This window comes from Gavialis gangeticus, unplaced genomic scaffold, assembly GCF_001723915.1.
Source record: "Gavialis gangeticus isolate Ggan-Ray unplaced genomic scaffold, GavGan_comp1, whole genome shotgun sequence".
Classification (NCBI taxonomy): domain Eukaryota; kingdom Metazoa; phylum Chordata; order Crocodylia; family Gavialidae; genus Gavialis; species Gavialis gangeticus.
This window is the reverse complement of record NW_017728998.1, coordinates 13,237,400-13,245,396: the sequence shown is the minus strand read 5'-3', so window position 1 is coordinate 13,245,396 and position 7,997 is coordinate 13,237,400. Positions and strand designations below refer to the sequence as shown.

Below are 7,997 nucleotides of genomic sequence, written 5' to 3'. Positions count from 1 at the left end.
GCTTCTTCCACAGCACAGGGATCAACCGTGGGCACTATGGGAGGAGCTGTGGCTGCTCCACCCAGCTACATGGGGTGGGGGGGCAAAGCACGGGGCCTGGGGTGGCTGCCCCAATTCATCCTACCCAAGGAATGGCTCTGCCCAGGCTTCCCAATGGGTAGTTCTGGAGGCCTACAGTCCTATATCTCCCCTTCAACATTGGGCTGCAGAGGGGGACCCACACTGGAGAGTCCTATGAGGTGCTCGTTGGGTTCACTGTGCCACAAGGAGCTGCTCAAGTGCTGAGTCCTTCTGCATTGCAGCTTCTCCACTGAATAAATCTAAAATAAAGGAAATCATGGTGGGTGCATCTGCTGAAATGTTGAGACCAACACACACTTTTAAATCGTAATGTAGATGGGGGAAGCTGTGTTTTAGCACAGTTTAACTGCTGAAGTTGAGCCCTAAAGGAAAGATTTGGGAACATGAACTGTGGGCTTCTTTCCTGTTAAAGTAGCCAGAAAATTGTCTCCAGCCAGAGAATACAGCTGAAGTACTAATGGGAACTTGGCCCACAGCCACTCGGTTAACCTGAAGAGGAGGTGAATTTAAAAGCCTAACTAAAACCTTTTTAACGGTAGTATTATTAACAAGAAGTAATTCCTATTTTCTTTATTTTAAGAAGAGAGGCAATTAAGTGCCCAATGCTATGTTAATGCATAATAGAAACAAGCAGCATTTAGTAACTCAAAAGAAAATTCTAATGGCAGCAAAAATTCATTTTGGACACAGCTTTATAGTATTTCTCATTCTTGGCTTTTTCAGGTTAGATATACATTTTGTTTCATATACTTAGCTGTGGGTTTTTTTTTAATGCAAAACTAGAGTTCATAAAAGTCAAACATTTGGCTGCTGTATATTCCCATGTCTCACTGGAAAGTAGCAGATTTTCAGCATTTGATTTTCTATTACTTGCATTCAATACTCATGTTTCTATCTACTGAGTGATCCCATGGCTATCTCCTCACACAGATACTGGGTAAAAACAGACAGCTCAGTGCTCTTTGAGGACCCTAGTGGCCACTCTCAGATTAGAAAAAAGTGAAGAGCCATGAGGTAAAGATTACTAGCAGAGGCAGAGTTTGAATTAAACATAAATTCTGCTCCAGGAATTGGCCTTTTTGGGGAAATTGATTCCACTGAATCCAGATGGAACGTGAGTTTACAGTTCTGCATCTTGACAGGCCCCATCGTGACCTACAATTTCAGAAGTGGGGGTGGTCTTGGAAGTCGTTTTTTTTCTTTTTTCCCCAGTGGACAACTGGACACACCTTGAAAAGGCCTTGCTTTTCAGAGTACTATCTGAAAACCAATTTCTTAAAAAGGTGGCCAGAGCTGGGGATTCAAAAACATGCATCACTTTTCCAAATTTTTACCATTGTGTTGAACTATCCCAATATAGCAGAACAGTAGCGTAACTCGGGGTGGAGAAGACAGGATGAGGTATTACCCCCTGGACACTGCCAGAGGGCTAGGGAGGGCAAAAAAATAACCGCCACCACAGCAGTGGCTGATCATATCATTGTTGTCAGCCCCATGGCAGCTAGGGCTGTGCAAAACGGCACTGTTCCGTTCCACCTTGAGTTTTGAGGTTTCACCGGAACAGCATTGTGTTTTGAATTTAATTTCAATTCAAAATGGCTGTTCCGTTTTGCTTCATTGAAACAGTGAGGCTGTTTCAATGCTGTTTTGATGTTTCGCTAAATTGGGCTGGGGGTGGGGAGCCAGCCCAGGTGGGTGGACTCTTCACCCCCAGCCCAATAGTGCTGGGGAGGGGAAATGAGCAATTGGGCTCAGTTTCTTTCCCCAGCCCTATTGCAGTGTTGGGAAGGGGAACTGAACTCAGGCTCAGTTTCCTTCCCCTGCAGGGTTATTGGCTTCCCGCAGCCCAGCAGCGGGAGACAGGGAAAGCCAGGGCTGCACTCCTGGCTGCTGCAGGGTGTGCAGCCCTGGTTCTCCCCTGTCTCTCACCACCTGCTGCTGGGTGTTCGAAATGTTTCAACTAGCCTCATTTTGTTTCAAGGCTGTTTTGAAGCCCTTCATTTCATTTCATTTCAATTCAATTTAATTTCATTGTTTCAAGCTCAAAATGAGTTGAAACAGTGTCGAATCAAAACAGCCAGCAAAACATCGCACGGCCCTAGTGGCAGCCAGCACTGCCCCAGGAATCGCATGTCTGCCCAGGACACAGAGCTGCCCAGCTGTTCAGTTGTAGCGATAGCACTTATGATAAGTGTGTCTCAGTTCTATGCAAGTTATAGCTTTTTCATCCTCATTTTTTAAATAAAGTATTTCTTATGGCAAAACATTATAATGTAATTAAGCTCCACAGTCTGGAAATAAACCCTCATTTTAAATGAACTATTATAATGGACTGTTACTGGAGAGCTTTTCACACAACAGATGCTTTGAAGATAGCTGTGGATTCTGTGTGTTTCCGGTTACCCTCACTGGGACAGGATCTCAAGTGTATAGGCAGACTCGCAAAATTCTCTCTAAGCAATTTCTTCTGCTAATATCAGAGCTATAAATTGTAGCTAATGCAAGAAAAAGTATCTGAAATGCTCAAAAATGTTTGCCCTTGGATGTTGTATGTAGCAGAACAGCCTACCACCACGGTTCCTGACACTGTTTGCTGTGCTCAATTCCATTGGTCTATTCCAAATAGGAGTAGTAATCAAGTGTTCCAGTTATACTTAGTGAATAGACTAAATAGTCCCTGCAGTTGTTCATTAAAACCTCCATGATATATGCATCAATTACCAAACAGCTTGAACAAAACAGAGGTAAATTAACTTTCTGAAGCATCTTGTCATAGCCAAAAGGACTGCAAAGCATTAAAAGTGATTTCATGGCTTAAAGTTCATCCAAAGTACTATTAGCTTTAAGTCTAATTTTGAACTGTCAAGGGGAATATTTACCATAGTAATTTCGGATCATTATCTTAGCATTCCAATGCAAATAGCCACAATTTAATTCATTATTACTCGCATAACATCTTTATTTTGCCACCAACTGGTGGCTGACATTTCTCAAGCTACTAGGAAGAAATGCTAATTAGACTGGAGTGCACTCTTACCCTTTCTTAATTTCATTGTGTTTTGCTCTTCCTCAGAGTAACATGAAACATTTGTCTCCTTCTGGTCATCTGTACCCCTTCTTTCCCACGTCCTCACTGGGCTAGCTGGCGAATTGAAAGTATGATCAGGCCACTGAAATCATTTCCAACTGTCCATGCTTTTCTGTGCAGTGTCTGGGAATACACAAGCTGATGTAACAAAAATGACCCCTTTCCCTCAGCCCACCCACCCAACTTAATTTAGAAAATCTAAAGTGATCTCTGGAGTGGAATAGTGTATGTATTAATATGCAAATGAACTGCCAAGAAAGTTCAGATTTGCATTTAGACTGGACAAAAGGGAAGGAAATGGCTTTCTCATGCTGTTCCCTTGCATCACCACAATTTCTCAAATTACTAATCCCAGAAATGATGCCAGAAGGCACTTTTTCACTACATTTCATTCATGCTCAGATGAGTTTGATTCATCTCAATATACCTGGCATTTTACTGTAAGTCTGCAAATTTCAAGTGCAGCAAAACCTCACTGGCTTTAGTAAGGATCTGAATGTGTTTGAAATTTAAAAAATAAATAAAAAAAAATAAAACCAACTGAAAAACATCAAATAAAGGATTAGCTAATTGGGGGGGGACTAAGATAATAGAAGGTGAGGGGGATGAGGTAATCTTGTGAAGGTTTCCCTAAGAATGAACTATTACACCTACAAAAACATCATGTGCCAATTAGGGAACAATAATAAGATATTTACTTTGAATGCTGAAGTTGGGGGGGGGGGGCTTAAATCAGTACGGTAAACCCTGCCAATATATTGTGTAACCAGGTTTTAGGTGGAAACACAGAGCAAAATTACACAAGTCGCCTCCTTACTTGCATATTAGGCAGTTGTAAAATGAGGAATTTTTTTCTGGACTTGAAAATCTGGTTCCTGTTTAACACATTCAGTGCCTTGCTGTACTAAATCTCATCAAATTAAATAATAATTCAGTATATAATGCCTTGAACTCTTCTTTGGGACTAAGATCTGCTCTGAGCAGGGGAACAGTAGTATATGTTTCACTAAACCAACCAAGTCAGTGACTCTGATTCTGAACACAGTTGAGAACTCAATGAGTCAGGTACCCACTGGGCAGGTACTTTTTTAAAAATAGGTGTATTGTTGAAAAAGTACCTGCCCTAGGGCATCAACAAAGAGGAACTTCAAGACCTGTTTTATGTTTGCTGCTTAATCTTTCTGGGGGATTTTTTTTCTCCTCCCAGCTACTGTAGCAAAGAAAATACTATAACTCATCACATTTCTGTTTGCCAACATTTATTTGGCCTTTGGTTTGTATGTGTTTGGGAAGGAGGGGGGAAGGAAAGTGCTGTTTTAGCCCTGAGGATATACTTTGTTGCATCTTTTTTTCCACTGGACAAAAACTAAAAGTATTAATTTCCAGCCTTCATGGAAATGCAAGGAAGTTTTTCAAACTAAAGAGAGTCTGCCCATCTCATTCCCTACCTGCTGCTGTCTTCGAAGAAATAGCACCAATGAAAGAGTAAATGAACTTGCATGGAGAATTGTCCATCTACTCTACACTGTTCACCTTGACTCCCCTACAGAAGGAAAAGAGATTCCTATGGGCCGTCTCCCTTTAATGCATCTTCTCATCTGTGACGTGTTTCCCCCATGCTTTTGATTTATTTACGCTCCAATTCAGCAGCCCATCCCAGTCAGCAAAGAATTTGATGATGCTCTCTTACATTAGGCATATGTTTAAGTCCATCTGAAGTTTCATACTTCATATTAAGATCTTAAGCATGTTCCTAGATACAGATGGACAGAAGGATCTTTTTGCTGAATTGGGATGGGAAATTAGAAACAAATAGGTATCTATGGGGCTGCAAACAAAAGGGCAGAGTCTCATGGGTTTGGCATAGTGAGCGAGTGAAGTTGCACATTACACCTAGATGATGATAAACGTATAGAATATTAAGTAGTGTTAAAGGCAGAACATGCTGGGCATATATCTACATGTGCCATTAATGTGCAATAAACTCCAGCACATATTGTAGCAGAGATAATTGTCCTTGGGTGCTGCATTTGGGACCACAGCACATTGAGCTGGGTTGGAGCAGCCCTGGCTGGCAGAGGGAGCAAGGGATCAGCCTGCCAGCCCAGGGCTGCTCTGACCCAGCTCAAAATGCTTTGGAGGGCCTGGCCAGGGCACAAGGATGATCCAGTGTGGGGCTAGCTGGCAGGCAGCCACCACACTGAAGCACTCTTGTGCCCCAGCCAGCCCTGTCAGCCTGTACACGTGTGTCGCTGTGCACTAAAGAACTCTGCTGCAGGATAGTACTTGTATTTACAAGTACTAACCTATGGCAGAGTTAATTAATTCCCAGTGGCCTAATAGGGCCACACTTGTAGACATTGAGACTTTACTGTGCAGCTAATTGAGCAGCTCTGCAGTAAATATTTCATGTAGATGGACCTGCTATGAGCAGTTACATGTTAAGCATTAATATTGTTTCTTGCCTACATAGCTTTGACTTTCCACTACAGGGCTGGCAAGCAGGGGCAGACTAGAACCTCTATAGCTGCTCCAGGTAGCAGGAACAGCTGGGAGTGGTATAGCCTGGGATGCTGAAGGACTGCAAAATTCTCATTTTATTTCCATGGGGAAGACTGAAGATAGCATAACAGAAGCTAGGTAGCACAGCTTAGAGTTAATGCTCGCCAGAAGCAGCGTAACTTTGAGCTGCTCAGAGGACATTTAGCAAGAGATAATGAGCTTTAACTTGCAGATGCTCACATTTTAAGTGCCCTTAGTATGGTCTACGTTAGGGGAAGGCAATTACTTTGGCTGGAAGGTTGCTTAACGAGTTTTGGTGAGCTGTCAAGGGCTGCAAAGGTAGCCCTGCCCCCCGCTAGCCATCCTGATACTGGAAGTCCCACCCCAAACCCTGGTCTTTGCCCCAGAAGTACTCCTTTTGGGATGGAAGGTGCTTCCATCTTGAAACTAGAAAAAAAATCATGCTAAAAATATCAGCCCTGCCCAGCCTAAATGCACTCCTGCCCAAGTCCCTGGTCACACATAGTGGCAGGGTGCAGGGCCAGCCCCACTCAGCCCTATAGTGTGCAGCTCCTGAGCTTCCACCCCAGGCCACAGCCACACATGGTTGCAGCAAGCAAGACCAGCCCCATGACACCCAGCTCTCACATTCCTGTCTGAATCCCTTGCCACAAATGGTGGCAGCATGTGGGGCCAGCCCCATAGTGCTCCCACCTGAGTCCCCAGTCTCATGTAGTGGCAGCATGTGGGGCCAGCCTGACCCAGCCCCATAGTACGTGGCTGCCTGCACTTACCTGAATTCCCAGTCTTTCAGGCATGCAGGGAGGCTGAGGACAGCCACAGGGTGGCTAGGCAAAAGCTCTACCAGGCAGAGGCTTTTTGTATCCAATACCTACTATAGAGAAGCCACCTTGCAGAGGGGCCCTGAAGGCCCAATGGAATTGCCTGGTGAGCCAGATGTGGTCCACAAGCCTTATTTTGCCCGTCCCTCGTCTAAATGTAACAAGTAACTTCACCCTTAGTAGCTCAAAGCTTAGTGCCTTAAATCAGGGGAACTATGCACCAAGTAAGATGCTGCTCAGTGCAAGTCAATGTATTAGGCTCTCGCTCAAAGTCATCAGCATAGGTTAACATTGCATGTCTCATTCATAGCAGAGCATAGTGGGACCTGACAGAGGCATATACTCTGGGGCCAGTTCTCCAATGTTGTGCATCTTATATGAACAAATGAGCAAAAATGGGGGTAGAGAGCTCTTCTGATTCAGTAGTATTTTACATCTAACTTGCACAGGTATAATGGACTGCACAAGATGTAGGACTAAGGGTAACTCCATCACCTGCCTTTTCAAGAAAACTGTAGCTAGTTTCAGTGTTTCCTGTGATTTGTTTTTCTAGTCATATAATAATAGGTACTTTCTCTGATTTAAAGTTTCATTTCTTGGTATCCCTCCATTTTCCCTTGTATTTGATTGTGGTCCTCTGTGGGTTGCCCAGCGTGACTTGCTGTCATTGTGTGCTGCTCAGGTTGCTGTCAACCATTCTTAGCAACAACAACAAAAGCACCATTTATATTTAGGGGACTCTCTTGTCATAAAAATCTCTGTCAGGTTTCTTTTGGTTACTAATCATGTGTGTGGTCCCTCTTGTGCTTCCAATGAAGCCTATAGAGACAAGCTGTACAAGAAGATACCCAGTGACTCTGTGGCCTTCAGCTTTCCCTTATTGTTTCACTGACCTTCAGTAGTTTGTGAACTGAGGGAGGCAATGTTAGAATACACACTATGTTTGAACTGCTTAAGCAAGAAAGAAAAGAAATGAAATGCTTCATCAGACTATTGAAACACAATATGCTTTGTTTTTGTAGGCTGGGACATTTATGAAGCCAATAGTATTATATAAAGGGTGTAGTCTGTCTATAAGTATGTCTGTCTATCTGTGTGTCTGTCTGTCCCTAACACTCTTTGTCAAGTGGGCATGTGCTGCTGAGAGGGTGGGTGGCAGTTGGCTGCACAGACCCAAGCTGGCATGGGGCAGGGCAGCCAGAAGCAAAAGGGGGTGTCATGCTGGTGGCTGTTGTTGGGGCCAGATGGCTGGGAGGGAGGGGGGGGGTCATGATGGTGACACCCCTCATCACCCAGCCCTAACAACACTTGGTAGAGAGGGGGAGTGGCAGGGAGGGAGGGAGGTTGCATGGGCCCATGTGGGCATGGGGTGGGGGAAGGCCAAGGAGGGGGTCACAGTAGCGGCTGTTATCTGGGCCGGCTGTTGTTGGGGCAGACAGAAGGGTGGGGGCTGGGGGAAAGTTTTGCTGGTGGGAAGAGCTCGC

At 44.2% G+C, this 7,997-nt stretch overlaps 1 long non-coding RNA gene across 1 annotated transcript in view; it reads left to right on the top strand.

Annotated features, from left to right (window-relative positions):
* The window catches only part of LOC109289491, a 125,903-nt gene that overhangs the window by 62,042 nt on the left and 55,864 nt on the right, over positions 1-7,997 (top strand). The gene's annotated exons all lie outside the window — the stretch shown is intronic.